Here is a 20,016-nt window from a genome sequence, read left to right on the forward strand (position 1 = left end):
CAGTGCGGAGAGCCTCCGTGACACAGAGAAGAGCAGTCTCAGTTGAATGACCAGTCCTGAAACCTGACTGGTTTGGATCAAGAAGGTCATTCTGAGAGAGATAGCAAGAGAGTTGGCTAAAGACGGCACGCTCAATAGTTTTGGAAAGAAAAGAAAGAAGGGATACTGGTCTGTAGTTGTTGACATCAGTGGGATCGAGTGTTGTTTTTTTGAGAAGGGGAGCAACTCTCACTCTCTTGAAGACGGAAGGGACATGGCCAGCGGTCAAGGATGAGTTGATCAGCGAGGTGAGGTAGGGGAGAAGGTCACCGGAGATGGTCTGGAGAAGAGAGGAGGGGATGGGGTCAAGCGGGCAGGTTGTTGGGCGGCCTGCAGTCACAAGTCGCAGGATTTTATCTGGAGAGAGAGGGGAGAAAGAAGTCAAAGCATAGGGTAGGGCAGTGTGAGTAGGACCAGCAGTGTCATTAGACTTAACAAACGAGGATCGGATGTCGTCAACCTTCTTTTCAAAGTGGTTGACGAAGTCATCCACAGAGAAAGATGGGGGGTGGGGGGAGGATTCAGCAGTGAGGAAAATGTGGCAAATAGCTTCCTAGGGTTAGAGGCAGATGCTTGGAATTTAGAGTGGTAGAAAGTGGCCTTAGCAGCAGAAACAGATGAAGAAAATGTAGAGAGGAGGGAGTGAAAAGATGCCAGGTCGGCAGGGAGTTTAGTTTTCTTCCATTTCCGCTCCGCTGCCCGGAGCTCTGTTCTGTGAGCTCGCAATGAGTCATCTAGCCACGGAGCTGGAGGGGAGGACCGAGCCGGCCGGGAGGATAGGGGACACAGAGAGTCAAAGGATGCAGAAAGGGAGTAGAGGAGGGTTGAGGAGGCAGAATCAGGAGATTGGAGGGAGAAGGATTGAGCAGAGGGAAGAGATGATAGGATGGAAGAGGAGAGAGTAGTGGGAGAGAGAGAGCGAAGGTTGCGGCGGCGCATTACCATCTGTGTAGGGGCAGAGTGAGTAGTGTGGGATGAGAGCGAGAGAGAAAAGGAAACAAAGTAGTGGTCGGAGACATGGAGGGGAGTTGCAGTGAGATTAGTAGAAGAGCAGCATCTAGTAAAGATGAGGTCAAGGGTATTGCCTGCCTTGTGAGTAGGGGGGGACGGTGAGAGGGTGAGGTCAAAAGAGGAGAGCAGTGGAAAGAAGGAGGCAGAGAGAAATGAGTCAAATGTGGACATAGGGAGGTTGAAATCCCCCAAAACTGTGAGGGGTGAGCCATCCTCAGGAAAGGAACTTATCAAGGCGTCAAGCTCATTGATGAACTCTCCAAGGGAACCTGGAGGGCGATAGATGACAAGGATATTAAGCTTAAATGGGCTAGTGACTGTGACAGCATGGAATTCAAATGAGGAGATAGACAGATGGGTTAGGGGAAAGATTGAGAATGTCCACTTGGGAGAGATGAGGATTCCTGTGCCACCACCCCTCTGACCAGATGCTCTCGGGGTATGCGAGAACACATGGTCAGACGAGGAGAGAGCAGTAGGAGTAGCAGTGTTTTCAGTGGTAATCCATGTTTCCGTCAGCGCCAGGAAGTCGAGGGACTGGAGATTAGCATAGGCTGGGATGAAGTCAGCTTTGTTGGCAGCAGAACGGCAGTTCCAGAGGCTGCCTGAGACCTGGAACTCCAGGTGTGGGGTGCGTGCAGGGACCACCAGGTTAGAGAGGCAGCAGCCACGCGGTGTGGGGCGTTTGTGTAGCCTGTGCAGAGAGGAGAGAACAGGGATAGGCAGAGGCATAGTTGACAGGCTGTAGCAAATGGCTACAATAATGCAGAGGAGATCGGAATGAAATGAACCAAACATCTGGGAGAGTAGAGAGCAGGGCCTCCCTCACCAAAAACTTCTACCTCAGAAACTATAATTGTTTCACTGAACCACCCGAACAAAAACTCTACCAACTTCCACCTTTAGAAATCAGAATTGTTGTGAACCACAGCGGTTCAATGTTTAAAGGAATAGACTCAACCCACTTTATTCAGCTAGCTAACTATGACACCATAGCTAACTAGCATGCTAGCATCCAATAACACACAGTTTAGCACCAACACTTGGTCACAACAAACCACCAATAGTGTGTTAACACACTAAGCAGATAATTCGGCTATGTAGCACAACTATATTGTATTTAGCTACTACAGTACAGTTAGCTGGTCATGTTGGCTAGCTAGCAATGGCCACTGTGTTAACCTTGTTTGAAGAACGGCTAGCTAGCTAACTAGCTTCGTGCAACCCCCGGCACCACCGAAAAACAATACCAACCTACAGTAACTACCCACAACAGCCCACAATGCCTAGCTATGACGCCATAGCTAACTAGCATGCTAGCATCCAATAACACACAGTTTAGCACCAATACTTGGTTACAACAAACTATCAAGAGTGTGTTAACACACTAAACAGATAATTCATGTCCGTGTCTAGTTCCTTTCATAACGCAGCAAAGATTAAACGTTGGCTAGCTAGCACATTAAGACTGGAAACAACTCTTCACCGTTGCACTAAACAGATAATTACCAATAAACGTTACCAGTAGCTACCCGCTAGCTAGCTAGCCTCGTGCTTCGCCGTAAACAATACAATACTTACCTACAATAATTGCCTACGGAAACCTACAATAACAACCTAAATAACTACGTAAATAAACTACCTACCTACGATCTAAATACATGGTTTAAGCTTTACTCAACACCATATGAGAAGCCAAGCTTACCTCCTGCTAGAGAAAAACACAACCTCTCCCGTTTCAATTCATTACTACAGGTATGTAATAGCACGGTTAAACTTTCCAATGTCGAAAGAACATGCATACAGTGGGGGAAAAAAGTATTTAGTCATACATTACATTTTACATTTTAGTCATTTAGCAGACGCTCTTATCCAGAGTGACTTACAGGAGCAATTAGGGTTAAGTGCCTTGCTCAAGGGCACATTAACGTCATTTAGCAGACGCTCTTAGCCAGAGCGGCTCACAAATTGGTGCGTTCACCCTATAGCCAGTGGGATAACCACTTTACAATTGGGGGGGGGGGGGGGGGGGGGGGGGGGGGGGGGGTAGAAGGATTCCTTTATCCTATCCCAGGTATTCCTTAAAGAGGTGGGGTTTCAAATGTCTCCGGAAGGTGGTGAGTGACTCCGCTGTCCTGGCGTCGTGAGGGAGCTTGTTCCACCATTGGGGTGCCAGAGCAGCTTGCAATTGTGCAAGTTCTCCCACTTAAAAAGATGAGAGAGGCCTGTAATTTTCATCATAGGTACACGTCAACTATGACAGACAAAATGGGGAAAAAAATCCTGAAAATCACATTGTAGAATTTTTAAGGAATTTGTTTGCAAATTATGGTGGAAAATAAGTATTTGGTCAATAACAAAAGTTTCTCAATACTTTTTATATACCCTTTGTTGGCAATGACACAGGTCAAACTTTTTCTGTAAGTCTTCACAAGGTTTTCACACAATGTTGCTGGTATTTTGGCCCATTCCTCCATGCAGATCTCCTCTAGAGCAGTGATGTTTTGGGGCTGTCGCTGGGCAACACAGACTTTCAACTCCCTCCAAAGATTTTCTATGGGGTTGAGATCTGGAGACTGGTTAGGCCACTCCAGGACCTTGAAATGCTTCTTACGAAGCCACTCCTTCGGTACCTGGGCGGTGTGTTTGGGATCATTGTCATGCTGAAAGACCCAGCCACGTTTCATCTTCAATGCCCTTGCTGATGGAAGGAGGTTTTCACTCAAAATCTCACGATACATGGCCCCATTCATTCTTTCCTTTACACGGATCAGTCATCCAGGTCCCTTTGCAGAAAAACAGCCACAAAGCATGATGTTTCCACCCCCATGCTTCACAGTAGGTATGTTGTTCTTTGGATGCAACTCAGCATTCTTTGTCCTCCAAACACGACGAGTTGAGTTTTTACCAAAAAGTTCTAGTTTAGTTTCATCTGACCATATGACATTCTCCCAATCCTCTTCTGGATCATCCAAATGCACTCTAGCAAACTTCAGACGGGCCTGGACATGTACTGGCTTAAGCAGGGGGACACGTCTGGCACTGCAGGATTTGAGTCCCTGACAGCGTAGTGTGTTACTGATGGTAGGCTTTGTTACTTTGGTCCCAGCTCTCTGCAGGTCATTCACTAGGTCCCCCCGTGTGGTTCTGGGATTTTTGCTCACTGTTCTTGTGATCATTTTGACCCCACGGGGTGAGATCTTGCATGGAGCCCCAGATCGAGGGAGATTATCAGTGGTCTTGTATGTCTTCCATTTCCTAATAATTGCTCCCACAGTTGATTTCTTCAAACCAAGCTTACCTATTGCAGATTCAGTATTCCCAGCCTGGTGCAGGTCTACAATTTTGTTTCTGGTGTCCTTTGACAGCACTTTGGTCTTGGCCATAGTGGAGTTTGGAGTGTGACTGTTTGAGGTTGTGGACAGGTGTCTTTTTATACTTATTACAAGTTCAAACAGGTGCCATTAATACAGGTAACGAGTGGAGGACAGAGGAGCCTCTTAAAGAAGAAGTTACAGGTCTGTCTCCTGAGTGGCGCAGTGGTCTAAGGCACTGCATCACAGTGCTAACTGCTCTGTCGCAGCCGGCCGCGACCGGGAGACTCATGGGCGGCGCACAATTGGCCCAGCGTCGTCCAGGGTAGGGGAGGGAATGGCCAGCAGGGATGTAGCTCAGTTGATAGAGCATGGCGTTTGCAACGCCAGGGTTGTGGGTTCTATTCCCACGGGAGGCCAGTATAAAATAAATATGTATTCACTTAACTGTAAGTCGCTCTGGATAAGAGCGTCTGCTAAATGACTAAAATGTAAATGTAAATGTCTGTGAGAGCCAGAAATCTTGCTTGTTTGTAGGTGACCAAATACTTATTTTCCACCATAATTTGCAAATAAATTCATAAAAAATCCTACAATGTGATTTTCTGGTAAATGTTTTCTCAATTTGTCTGTCATAGTTGACATGTACCTATGATGCAAATTACAGGCCTCTCTCATCTTTTTAAGTGGGAGAACTTGCACAATTGGTGGCTGACTAAATACTTTTTTTCCCCACTGTACCATGCTAGGTAACAAATTCATTAAGATATTACCACGTTTGGTGAAGGTTGCTATGTGTTGTTTTTGTTTCAAACCGAGTGAAGAACGTGATAAAAACTATTTTACAAGTCACATAGCTAGAGACTTTGGGTTTGTCTGAGTGGATGTACATCATTTTGTCAAGGTCATTTCATAAATAATTAATTTATTTGAGATTTCTGAGTTCATTTGCATGTTATTGGTTTTTTGTCAAAATTCACAAGCTGGGAAAAATGGCGGCGCCCTCTCGGTCAGCGTCAACGGACTACAGTGCGGACAGTGCGGGTCCATCAGAGAGCGACAATTTCACGGTTGCACTACTGTTTTGAAGCTGAATATAATGATTATCGGTTTTCTACATGTGTACTAATATTCAGACACATTCAGTTGTTTCTGTCTTTATCAATAAGTTTTGACAAGTAATTTTTCCAACAATTGTTTACAGACAGATTATTTCACTTATAATTCACTGTATCACAATTCCAGTGGGTCAGAAGTTTACATCCACTAAGTTGACTGTGCCTTTAAACAGCCTGGAAAATTCCAGAAAATGATGTCATGGCTTTAGAAGCTTCTGATATTCTAATTGACATCATTTGAGTCAATTGGAGGTGTACCTCTGAATGTATTTCAAGGCCTACCTTCAAACTCAGTGCCTCTTTGCTTGACATCATGGGAAAATCAAAATAAATCAGCCAAGACCTCAGGAAAAGAATGGTAGACCTCCACAAGTCTGGTTCATCCTTGGGAGCAATTTTCAAATGCCTGAAGGTACCACGTTCATCTGTACAAACAATAGTATGCAAGTATAAACACCATGGGAACACACAGCCGTCATCCCGCTCAGGAAGGAGACGCGTTCTGTCTCCTAGAGATGAACATACTTTGGTGCAAATCAATCTCAGAACAACAGCAAAGGATCTTGTGAAGATGCTGGAGGAAACGGGTACATAAGTATCTATATCCACAGTAAACCGTGTCCTATATCGACATAACCTGAAAGGCCACTCAGCAAGGAAGAAGCAACTGCTCCAAAACCGCCATAAAAAAGCCAGACTATGGTTTGCAACTGCACATGGGGACAAATATTGTACTTTTTGGAGAAATGTCCTCTGGTCTGATGAAACAAAAATATAACTGTTTGGCCATAATGACCATCGTTATGTTTGGAGTAAAAAGGGGGATGCTTGCAAGCCGAAGAACTCCATGCCAACCGCGAAGCACAGGGGTGGCAGCATCATGCTGTGGGGGTGCTTTGCTGCAGGAGAGACTGGTGCACTTCACAAAATAGATGGCATCATGAGGAAGGGAAATGATGTGGATATATTGAAGCAACATCTCAAGATATCAGTCAGGAAGATAAAGCTTGGTCGCAAATAGGTCTTCCAAATGGACAATGATCCCAAGCATACATCCAAAGTTATGGCAAAATGGCTTAAGGACAACAAGTCAAGGTGTTGGAGTGGCCATCACAAAGCCCTGACCTCAATCCTATAGAAAATGTGTGGGCAGAACTGAAAAAGTGTGTGCGAACAAGGAGGCCCACAAACCTGACTCAGTTACACCAGCTCTGTCAGGAGGAATGGGCCAAAATTCACCCAACTTATTGTGGGAAGCTTGTGGAAGGCTACCCGACATGTTTGACCCAAGTTAATGCTACCAAATACTAATTGAGTGTATGTAAACTTCTGACCCACTGGGAATCTGATGAAAGAAATAAAAGCTTAAATAAATCATTATCTCTACTATTATTCTGACATTTCACATTCTTAAAATAGTGGTGATCCTAACTGACGTAAGACTGGGAATTTTTACTAAGATTAAATGTCAGGAATTGTGTAATACTGAGTTTAAATGTATTTGGCTAAGGTGTATGTACACTTCCGTCTTCAACTGTACATTGTGTAGTGTGTACTTTGTAATGTTAATTATTTGTTGTCAATTCTTAGCTACCTTGATCTATTAAAATGAGATCAGTGTTTGATTTGGACAGAAGCTCAACAGAGCTGAATATCAGCACCTGAAATGTCTACTGCTTGAGCTCATGTTCCTCTTATAGAATATTAGCTCAAAGGTATTGTGGGGCTCCTGCACCGAAATATATACCGTACCGGCACCCAAAATTAGTACTTTTTCAGTCAAACACTGAATTAGATGATTGAAAAATACAAAATATTTTTTGAGAATAAAGAATGTCCCTGAATTGTCAAGACAATAACTTTTGTTTCCGTTTCTCTTTATTACTACTTGCCAACTCAGGTATAAGTCCGGTAACATCAACAGTGAGGACAAACCCAGCCTGCCCCTCTCCATCCACACTAAGTCCAAACCTACAGTCACTGGGTCCTGATTGTGACAGTGGAGCCCAGTTTGCACTGCAGGATCCAGAGATGGCATCAGTGAAGCTGGAAGACTGCAGTCAAACACTGGAGCTGAATGTCAACATTAAAGATGAAGAAGAGGAGGAGAAGATTGGGAAATGTGTTTCTCATGGTAAGAGCAGGTTCTATCTAATTTAAGTTTGTGTTTGTTCCAACTTCCCACTGTGCATGAAAAGTTGCAGTAGAACTGTTTCATGATGATCTGTTTGTATGAAAAGGTAGATGTTATTTCGTGCTACAGAGACTTGCATGGTTTGACACCAGTATTGCCAGCATGTGTTTTATTCACTATCTGGAGTGATCAGAGAGTAGACAAACTGCCAGTGTTTTAAGTTCTATGAAATGAGTCTGTAGTTACTAACCCTTGTGATAGTGAGTGGAGGATGATATGGATCATACATTTCACGACTTTCGCCCCAGAACGCTGGGCCAATTGTGTGCCGCCCTATGGGACTCCCAATCACGGCCGGTTGTGATACAGCCTGGAATCGAACCAGGGGGTCTGTAGTGACGCATCAAGCACTGAGATGCAGTGCCTTAGACCGATGCGCCACCCGGTATAGCCAGAAGAGGACTGGTTCCTCTCCATGTTTCTCCCTAGGTTCCTGCTTTATACTGAGTTTTTAGTAGCCACTGTGCTTCTACATCTGCATTGCTTGATCTTTCGTGATTTTAGGAAGTGTTTCTGTAAAGCACTTTGTGACTTTGCGGATGTAAAAAGGGCTTCAAAAAATAAATGTGATTGACATGTACATTACCAGTCAAAGGTTTGGACACACCTACTCATTCAAGGGTTTATCTTTATTTTTGACTATTTCCTACATCCTACATTGTGTAATAGTAGTGAAGACATCAAAGCTATTCAACAACACATATGGAATCGTTTAGTAACCAAAAAAGTGTTAAACATATCAAAATATATTTTATACTTTAAGTTCTTCTAAGTAGCCACCCTTTGCCTTGATTACAGCTTTGCACACTCTTGGCACACCTGGAATGCATTTCAATTAACAGGTGTGCCTTGTTAAAAGTTAATTTGTGGAATTTCTTTCCTTCTTAATGCATTTGAGCCAATCAGTTGTGTTGTGACAAGGTAGGGGTGGTATGCAGAAGATAACCCTATTTGCTAAAAGACCAAGTCCATATTATGGCAAGTTCATTATAGTTATCAGCCTCAGAAATTGCAGCCCAAATAAATTATTCAGAGTTCAAGTAACAGACGAATCTCAACATCAACTGTTCAGAGGAGACTGCGTGAATCAGGCCTTCAAGGTCGAATTGCTGCAAAGAAACCACTACTAAAGGACGCCAATAAGAAGAAGATACTTTCTTGGGCGAAAAAACACGAGCAATGGACATTAGACCGGTGGAAATCTGTCCATTGGTCTGAGTCCAAATGTCCGATTTTTGGTTCCAACAGCCGTGTCTTTGTGAGACACAGAGTAGGTGAACGGAAGATCTCTGCATGTGTAGATCCCACCGTGAAGCATGGAGGAGGATGTGTGATGGTGTGGGGGTGCTTTGCTGGTGACACTGTCTGTGATCTATTTAGAATTCAAGGCACACTTAACCAGCATGGCTCCACATCATTCTGCAGTGATACGGCATCCCATCTGGTTTGCGCTTAGTGGGATTATTTGTTTTTCAACAGGACAATGACCCAACACACCTACAGGCTGTGTAAGGGCTATTTGACCAAGAAGGAGAGTGATGGAGTGGTGCATCAGATTACCTGGCCTCCACAATCACCCGACCTCAACCCAATTGAGATTTGGGATGAGTTGGACCGCAGAGTGAAGGAAAAGCAGCCAACAAGTGCTAAGCATATGTGGGAACTCCTTCAAGACTGTTGGAAAAGTATTCCAGGTGAAGTTGGTTGAGAGAATGCCAAGAGTTTGGAAAGCTGTCAAGGCAAAGGGTGGCTACATTGAAGAATCTAAAATACAACAGATGTTTAACACTTTTTTGGGTTACTACATGATTCCATATGTGTTATAGAATAGGTCTGATGTCTTCACTATTATTCTACAAGGTAGAAAATAGTAAAAAAATTAAGAAAAACCCTTGAATGAGTAGGTGTGTCAGCCTTTGACTGGTACTGTATATTACACCAATTGACTGGTTCTTCTGATGATGTTCACACAGGAGACCGTATTGAGACATTCTCTACATCCAGAGAGCAACAGCAGGAAGATCACAGAGCTAAGAGGTCTCACCACTGCCCATATTGTGAGGAGATTTTCCCAACTCTATCAAAGTTAAAAATACACCTACAAATACACACAGGCGAGAATCTGTATTTCTGCACTGATTGTGGGAAGAATTTCACAACATCAAAGGCTCTGACAGTTCATCAGAGAGTGCACACAGGAGAGAAGTCTTACGCCTGCTCTGACTGTGGAAAGAGTTTCTCTCGACTGGCGGACTTAAAAATACATGAACGTATACACACAGGAGAGAAGCCTTACACCTGCTCTTACTGTGGAAAATGTTTCTCTCGACTGGGCGACCTAAAAATACATGATCGTATACATACAGGAGAGAAGCCGTACTCCTGCTCTCTGTGTGGGAAGAGTTTCTCTCAGCTGGGCCACTTGAAAACACATGAACGTATACACACAGGAGAGAAGTCTTACTCCTGCTCAGACTGTGGAAAGAGTTTCTCTCAACCGAGCCACCTAAAACAGCATGAACGTATACATACAGGAGGGAAGCCTTACTCCTGCTCTAATTGTGTAAAATGCTTCACAACATCAGCTGAGCTAAAAGTTCATCAGAGAACACACACAGGAGAGAAGCCTTACTTCTGCTCTGTGTGTGGGAAGAGTTTCTCTCAACTGGGCAACTTAAGACAACATGAACGTATACACACAGGAGAGAAGCCTTACTCCTGCTCTGACTGTGGGGCGAGTTTCTCTCAACCGGGCAACTTAAAACAACATGAACGTATACACACAGGAGAGAAGCCTTACTGCTGCTCTGACTGTAGGAAGACTTTCTCTCAACTTAGCCACTTTAAAAGACACCAAGCTATACATAAGGGAGAGAAGCCTTACTCCTGCTCTGGGTGTGGAAAATGTTTTAAATCATCAGCGGAGCTAAAAGTTCATCAGAAAACACACACAGGAGAGAAGCCTTACTTCTGCTCTGACTGTGGAAAATGTTTTAAATCATCAGCTGAGCTAAAAGTTCATCGGAGAACACACACAGGAGAGAAGCCTTACTCCTGCTCTTACTGTGGAAAGAGTTGTTCTCGACTGGGCGACTTAAAACTACATGAACGTATGCATACAGGAGAGAAGCCTTACTCCTGCTCGGATTGTGTAAAATGCTTCACAACATCAACCAATCTAAAAATTCATCAGATGGTGCACACAGGAGAGAAACCTTACTACTGCTCTGACTGTGGGAAGAGTTTCTCTCAACACATTAACTTAAAAACACATCAACGTATACATAAAGGAGAGAAGCCTCAGTTGTCTCAGACAAGCTAAAATTAAAGTCACTCCATCACTTAATTCTCACCTCATAAAGGAAGTGGTAACAGTGAATTTGATAACATTAACACTCAATTGTAATCCTATTGTTTCTCACTGTGAGAGAATTGTGACACAATTTTAGTGTGTTTTGTTAGGTTCTACTGTAAAGATATTGAGATGACCATGGATTTGCCCTTAGGGTTGAATACACTCAGTGAGGTCTGATAGATGACTGGGTGGTACTGCTTTCCTCTGCAGTTTTCTGTGGGAATGAGCTAGTTCGGAGACTCATCGGTACAACACAAGACATGCAGCAAGAGGTTTCTTCACAGTCCCCAGGTCCAGAACAGACGCTGGGAAACACACAGTATTAAATAGAGCCATGACTACATGGAACTCTCTGCCAGGTAACTCAAACTAGCAATAAAACCAGATTCAAAAAAACATAAAATAAAATAAACCTTATGGCACATTTAAAAAATAACAACAGGAACTTTTAGCTCAGCTGATGTTGTGAATTATTTTACACATCTCATATGTATATACTGTATTCTATAATATTCTATTGTATATGCCGCTCTGTCATTGCTTGTCCATATTCAGTTGAAGTCGGAAGTTTACATACACTTAGGTTGGAGTCATTAAAACTTGTTTTTCAACCACTCCACAAATTTATTTTTAACAAACTATAGTTTTGGCAAGTCGGTTAGGACATCTACTTTGTGCATGACACAAGTCATTTTTCCAACAATTGTTTACAAACAGATTATTTCACTTATGATTCACTGTATCACAATTCCAGTGGGTCAAAAGTTTACATACACTAAGTTGACTGTGCCTTTAAACAGCTTGGAAAATTCCAGAAAATGATGTCATGGCTTTAGAAGCTTCTGATATTCTAATTGACATAATTTGAGTCAATAGGAGGTGTACCTGTGGATGTATTTCAAGGCCTACCTTCAAACTCAATGCCTTTTTGCTTGACATCATGGGAAAATGAAAAGAAATCAGCCAAGACCTCAGAAGAAAATGTGTAGACCTCTACAAGTCTGGTTCATCCTTGGGAGCAATTTCCAAACGCCTGAAGGTACCACGTTCATCTGTGCAAACAATAGTATGCAAGCATAAACACCATGGGACCACGCAGCCGTCATACTGCTCAGGAAGGAGATGCGTTCTGTCTCATAGAGATGAACGTACTTTGGTGCAAATCAATCCTAGAACAACAGCAAAGGACATTGTGAAGATGCTGGAGGAAACGGGTACAAAAGTGTCTATATCCACAGTAAAATGAGGCTTATATCAACATAACCTGAAAGGCCGCTCAGCAAGGAAGAAGCCACTTCTCCAAAACCGCCATAAAAAAAGCCAGACTACGGTTTGCAATTGCACATGGGGACAAAGATCGTACTTTTTTGAGAAATGTCCTCTGGTCTGATGAAACAAAAATAGAACTGTTTGGCCATAATGACCATTGTTATGTTTGGAGGAAAATAATGTTATGTTTGCAAGCAGAAGAACACCATCCCAACCGTGAAGCACGGGGGTGGCAGCATCATGCTGTCGGGGTGCTTTGCTGCAGGAGGGATTGGTGCACTTCACAAAATAGATGGCATCATGAGGAAGGAACATTATGTGGATATATTGAAGCAACATCTCAAGACATCAGTCAGGAAGTTAAAGCTTGGTCGCAAATGGGTCTTCCAAATGGACAATGACCCCAAGCATACTTCCAAGTTGTGGCAAAATGGCTTAAGGACAACAAAGTCAAGGTATTGGAGTCGCCATCACAAAGCCCAGACCTCAATCCTATAGAACATTTGTGGGCAGAATTGAAAAAGTGTGTGCGATCAAGGAGGCCTACAAACCTGACTCAGTTACACCAGCCCTGTCAGGAGGAATGGGCCAAAATTCACCCAACTTATTGTGGGAAGCTTGTGGAAGGCTACCCGACACGTTTGACCCAAGTTAAACAATTTAAAGGCAATGCTACCAAATACTAATTGAGTGTATGTAAACTTCTGACCCACTGCGAATGTGATGAAATAAATAAAAGCTGAAATAAATAATTGTCTCTACTATTATTCTGACATTTCACATTCTTAAAATAAAGTGGTGATCCTAACTGACCTAAGACAGGGAATTTTTACTAGGATTAAATGTCAGGAATTGGCTAAGGTGTATGTAAACTTCTGACTTCAACTGTATGTGAATAAGGTATTATTGTTTTTAATAAATGTGAAAACATTTCTAAGAACCTGTGTTTGCTGTTGAGGATGATATGGCTCATAATTTTCACGACTTTTGCCCCTTTTTAGCTTTCGACTCTTACCAACTTTTAGAATAGTTTCCCCCCCTTTTGTATTGTTCAGCCTACTGATATGTAAACATATGTCACCTGGTCCAGCCAGAAGAGGACTGGCCACCCCTTTGAGCCTGGTTCCTCTCTATGTTTCTCCCTGGGTTCCTGCTTTATAGGGAGGTTTTTGTAGCCACTATGTTGTCTCTCCTGGCTATCAGAAGATGAATGCACTAGCTGTGGGTCTCTCTGGATGGGAGCATCTGCAACATGACTAAATTGTAAATGTAGTGCATGATGATGTATTTGATGTATTTTTTGTGTTTCCTGTTTGTACCCCAATAATAAAATACTACATTGTACTGAATGTATCAGATATAGATGATGTGATGATCAGTTTTCACCATTAGTCTGTTTTTGGGCCATTTATGAATGTGTTATTCAATGTGTTTCTATTGGATATAGTAGTAAAGGCCAAATTCATTTTTAAATATATTTTTTTATAACTAAAGGGGTCCTAAAATTCAAAATCAAAGGGAGCGTTCTAGAATGTTAGCCTCTCTTTACTTTACTGATCAGTGTTCACCTGGTCAGTTTTGGTGTGTTTTGTTAGCTTCTACTGTAAAGATATTGAGATGACCTTGGATTTGCCCTTAGGGTTGAATATCCTATTTGAGGCGTCTCACAATGGAGTCTGATGGTTGACTGGGTGGTACTGCTTCCCTCTGCAGTTTTCTGTGGGAAATGAGCTAGTAGACACAACATACACTGAGTGGACAAAACATTAAGGACACCTGCTCTTTCCATTACATAGACTGACCAGGTGAACCCAGGTGAAAGCTATGATCCTTAATGATGTAGTTGTGGTGTATTTATTATGGATCCTCATTAGCTTTCAGCAGAAAACAAGAAACTGCAGTGGGCTAAGGAATGAAAACACTGGACACTGGAGAATTTGAAAAACATTGCCTGGTCTGATGAATCCCGGTTCCTGCTGTTTCATGCTGATGGGAGGACTAAGGTATGGAGGAAACCACGAGTACATGCATCCATGCCGTGTGTCAGCATTGCAGGCTGGTGGTGGTAGTGTGGGCTGTGTTTTCATGGCACACATTGGGCCCCTTGATAAAAGTGGAGCAACGTTTGAATGCCACAGGATATCTAAACATTGTTACCAATCAGGTGCATCCCTTCATGGCAGCAGTTATCCATCTGTAAATAGATTTCTTTCAGCAGGATTATGCCCCATGCAACAAGCCTTGTCCAGGAATGGTTCCAAGAACATGACAGTGAATTCCGCTAACTGCAGTGGCCTGCCGAGTCACCAGATCTCAATCCAATTGTGCATCTGTGGGAGGAGATGGAATGAGCTATTTGGGGTAGAGATCCACTCCCAGCCAACTTGACAGAACTGTGGGAAGCATTGCAGTCAACATGGACCAGCATCCCTGTGGAACGCTCTCAACGCCTTGGACAGTCCATGCCCCGACGAATTGAGACTGTTCTGAGGACAATGGGGTGTGCAACTCAAAATTAGGCAGGTGTTCCTAATGTTTTGCACACTCAGTGTACATCAGATAAAGATGGTGTGATGATCAGTTTGGGTGGATTATTTTATATTACTAAACAACTTTGTTTAATGATAAACAGGCTATGAATTGACTACTTGTGTTTTATAAATTGTCTTTTAAAACTAGATTCATTATTTTATTAATTGATTATGAATGTATTTGAATAACTGTATTGAAGTTAATTGATCTGGCGTGTTGGGCCAGTATCTGAAAGGTCGCTGGTTTGAATCCCGAGCCAACTAGGTGAAAAATCTGTCGTTGTGCCCTTGATCAAGGCAATTAACCTCTATTGGTCCTGTAAGTCGCTCTGGATAAGAGCATCTGCTAAATGACGAAAAATAATGTTTGTACATGAATTTATGCTGGGCAACTTCTTCTCTTGTGTATAATTAAATGAAACAAACTGTTTTAAGTGAAATAGTTAGTGTCTATTTCAATCTTATACCAACCATCCCTATGCCTGGTGTAGGCCTAGAACCATAGAGAGAAGATACGGCCAGATCTGTCATAACAGCCTGGAAGTAAAGCTGCACTGGGAGACACATTTGAAATGGAATACATTGAAAACATGCAGCAGGGTGGAAAAAAATCACAATTTAAATATATTGTCGGAAGGGCTGTGGTCACCATTCATGTAATACATTAAATATATACATCAGACGGTATTGGGGAGCTATTTCATAGGGTTTTCACAAGTACATTATTTTCCCATTTCAATCTTATACCAACCAGATTTAATTTACAATATAGGGGGGTTGGCAACTAGGTTTGGCCTCAAGGCAATGTGTTGCTGAGCTTGTAGCTAGTCTGCGGGCCAGAACATAATTAGCCTATTAACAAATAGCCTATAGCTGCCCAATTCATAGTCCTACACAGTGAAGCTACACTACACATTTAACACGTGGTTAGTGGGCTAATCAATTCAATGACCATAACATAATAATGGGCTAATTATGGATGACTAGACTGAAGAGCCAAGAAGAGACGAAGCACGAAGACTTAGGACGAAAACGCCGTTGATATTCCAGTCATCAACGTCGTCTAAATGAGCACACCGGGACAATTTCCACCCCCAAAAGCTATTTTCAGAGCTCAGTGCAGATGCACTTCCATGGCGGCCGGTGACCACCATGACTTATGTTTCTTGTGTTTCGGATCCCAGCATGCCAAGGAAGGCGTCTGCAGTCCCCCGAATTGCGCCTCCTGCGCCCTCCTTTCTTTAAAGGAGAGGAAGCAGCGTTGGGCGTTTTTCAGGGAGGACATCCCCCTTGAGGATGTGTTGTCGATACTAGCCTCTGCTTCAGAGGCGTCGTCCGACGGCGCAGACTCGGGGGAAGATGGGGATTTTGAGGAAGGGTCTGGCATTCCAATGGAACAGTCGGACCCCGTCCCTCATACTTTCAAGCCCCCCTTTCCTTTGGAGAGCGAGAGGGCTTGTAGTCCTTATAGCGAAGGGGATACGAGCTCTGAGAGATAAGAAGCTCTCTCTTTCGCTGCAGCCTCTCTGAGAGCGGATTTTCCGGGTCTGATTGAGAGAGCTGCTCAATGGCTGGCAATAGAGCTGCCCCCTCTTCCCTCCGCACCGGAGGTTGATATGATGGAGGGCGGTCCTTATTCCAGGCCAAGGAAGGCGGCAGAGCCAGTGGCTCCTGCCATGCCTTCTTTGGCTAGGTACGTTGGAGGCTCGTGGGAGGCACCTTTAGCGGCGCGTTCGCCTGTAAAAGCTTATCTCCCATTCACGAGAGTGGAAGGAAGGCTTCAGGGTCAGGGAATCCCCAGGTTAGAGAGCGCCATGGCGGCGTATCTCGTACCGGGTTCGAGCCCTTGGCCCTCTTCCAAGAAGGCCACGTTGCCATCCCAGAAGGACCGACTCACAGCGTCGCTGTTAGAGAAGTCTTTTTGGTTGGGAGCCCAAGCTGTAGCAGCAGCTAACAACATTGCCCTCTTGGCGACCTCTCTGTCCCGTTTAACCACGGGTAAGACAGAGATGGCACCGGAGGAGGCGTTCAGAATTTCTGGCGCCATACTCCACCTTACAAAGGCGTCCGCAGTCTGCGCGGGGAGATCCATGGCCACTTCGGTGGTCGGGGAACGACACCTCTGGTTGTCTTTGACTTCCATGAAAGAGGCAGACAGGACGTCTCTCTTGAACGCCCCCCTCTCTGACGACGGCCTCTTTGGGGTCGCAGTCAAAGAGGCGACGGAGCGTTTTTCGAAGTTGGAGGAGGAGAAGAAGCAGTTGGCCAAGCACCTGCCGTTGGCAGGACGACTCGGCCCCCCTCCTCCCCAAAGGCCATCTACAGTGAGGGAAAAAAGTATTTGATCCCCTGCTGATTTTGTACGTTTGCCCACTGACAAAGACATGATCAGTCTATAATTTTTATTTATAAGTTTATTTGAACAGGGAGAGACAGAATAACAAAACAAAAATCCAGAAAAACGCATGTAAAAATTTTTATCAATTGATTTGCATTTTAATGAGGGAAATAAGTATTTGACCCCTCTGCATAACATGACTTAGTACTTGATGGCAAAACCCTTGGTGGCAATCACAGAGGTCAGACGTTTCTTGTAGTTGGCCACCAGGTTTGCACACATCTCAGGAGGGATTTTGTTCCACTCCTCTTTGCAGATCTTCTCCAAGTCATTAAGGTTTCGAGGCTGACGTTTGGCAACTCGAACCTTCAGCTCCCTCCACAGATTTTCTATGGGATTAAGGTCTGGAGACTGGCTAGGCCACTCCAGAACCTTAATGTGCTTCTTCTTGAGCCACTCCTTTGTTGCCTTGGCCGTGTGTTTTGGGTCATTGTCATGCTGGAATACCCATCCACGGCCAATTTTCAAAGCCCTGGCTGAGGGAAGGAGGTTCTCACCCAAGATTTGACGGTACATGGCCCCGTCCATCGTCCCTTTGATGCGGTGAAGTTGTGATGTCCCCATAGCAGAAATAGCATAATGTTTCCACCTCCATGTTTGACGGTGGGGATGGTGTTCTTGAGGTCATAGGCAGCATTCCTCCTCCTCCAAACACGGCGAGTTGAGTTGATGCCAAAGAGCTCCATTTTGGTCTCATCTGACCACAACACTTTCACCCAGTTCTCCTCTGAATCATTCAGATGTTCATTGGCAAACTTCAGATGGGCATGTATATGTGCTTTCTTGAGCACATATACATGTGCTGCAGGATTTCAGTCCTTCACGGCCTTACCAATTGTTTTCTTGGTGACTATGGTCCCAGCTGCCTTGAGGTCATTGACAAGATCCTCCTGTGTAGTTCTGGGCTGATTCCACACCGTTCTCATGATCATTGCAACTCCACGAGGTGAGATCTTGCATGGAGTCCCAGGCCGAGGGAGATTGACAGTTATTTTGTGTTTCTTCCATTTGCGAATAATCGCACCAACTGTTGTCACCTTTTCACCAAGCTGCTTGGCGATGGTCTTGTAGCCCATTCCAGCCTTGTGTAGGTCTACAATCTTGTCCCTGACATCCTTGGAGAGCTCTTTGGTCTTGGCCATGGTGGAGAGTTTGGAATCTGATTGATTGATTGCTTCTGTGGACAGGTATTTTATACAGGTAACAAACTGAGATTAGGAGCACTCCCTTTAAGAGTGTGCTCCTGATCTCAGCTCGTTACCTGTATAAAAGACACCTGGGAGCCAGAAATCTTTCTGATTGTGAGGGGGTCAAATACTTATTTCCCTCAGTAAAATGCAAATCAATTCATAACATTTTTTACATGCGTTTCTCTGGATTTTTTTATTGTTATTCTGTCTCTCACTGTTCAAATAAACCTACCATTAAAATTATAGACTGATCATTTCTTTGTCAGTGGGCAAACGTACAAAATCAGCAGGGGATCAAATACTTTTTTCCCTCACTGTACCTCCGCCCCTCTAAGTAGACCGGGGTCTACGACGAGGCGGCGTAATCGGCGTCATCCGGCGGCCACGAGCAGCAACGGAGCGGGCTCGGCCCTCCCAGCAGCTACGGTAGCCCCACTACAGCCGGCGAGGGAGGTGACGAGGACGCCGACCTGGCCCTCCAAGGGAGGCAAGAGGAGGCGTACGTGACGGGACGCGGGGGAGAGGATGGAGGACGCATCGATGGTGTCGAACACGCCCACTGTTCCCCCCCCCACCCTTCGGTTGAAGGGACGGGTGCTGATGTAAATGCTTTTGTTGATGTGTTTAATAAAGAGTTGGCTCCACCTGACTTTGTCAAAAAATAGCCTCTTTTCCATAATACGTCCGAGAGCGTTCAAATCTCACCCTCTCTTCCTTACCACTCTAAGAGCCGTTCAGCCCACCGGGGGTGCGTTGCTGAACAGGCACTAAGAGTAGGTATCCAGAAGACCTCAATCAGGTCGTCACATCACACTTCACGTATAAGAAGTGCTTTACATAGAAGGCAGCAATCCCGGTCAGATTCTGACATGAGGACGCAGCCGCTATTTGGGGATCGCGCACTAGTACAGACTAAGGTCTCCACTAGTACGAGCCAGACCCATGCTACGTTCACCAAGGTGCCCAGAGTATCGCCGCCCCCAGGCATTGTAACACAGCAGCTATCTGGGAACGGCGCATTATCGCAGACCAAGGTCTCGGTTAATGCGATTCAGACCCATGCTACGTTCACGGAGGGCAGGATTACTAGCGTTATGGGTATAACCAAAGTATCAGCTCCCCTGACAGAACGAGCCAGTACTCACCACACTGAGCGTGAATCAACCCACCAGGGGTGCAGAGTTGAACACACACAGAAGGTGAAAGTTAAGAAGGTATCAAGGCGCCGCCTTGTTTTACCTCATAGAGACCTCATACTACAGACTTCTAGGAGTACTGTAGTGAAGGGCTCTGATAGCGAATTGCAGTCACCTAAGATGATGCAATCGCTTGCTGGGGATGGTGCCCTGCCGCAGGCTGTGGCCTCGGTCAGTGCAATTCAGACCCGCGATGCGTTCAAGGAGGGCAGGAATACGACGGTTACGGGTTTAACCGACGTCCCTACTCCTCTTTCTTTCTCAGAACGCATTTCCTCTCCCTTTTACGGGAGGCCCACCTTGGGCTGTTCCACCACTTCAATGTTGGGGAACAGTGGCGGTAAGGGCCATAGAAGAATACAGGTCCTTCCTACTGGATGCACCACAGCTTCGCGCCCAGC

The sequence above is a fragment of the Coregonus lavaretus genome, assembly GCF_964263955.1.
Source record: "Coregonus lavaretus genome assembly, contig: HAP1_SCAFFOLD_430, whole genome shotgun sequence".
NCBI lineage: Eukaryota > Metazoa > Chordata > Actinopteri > Salmoniformes > Salmonidae > Coregonus > Coregonus lavaretus.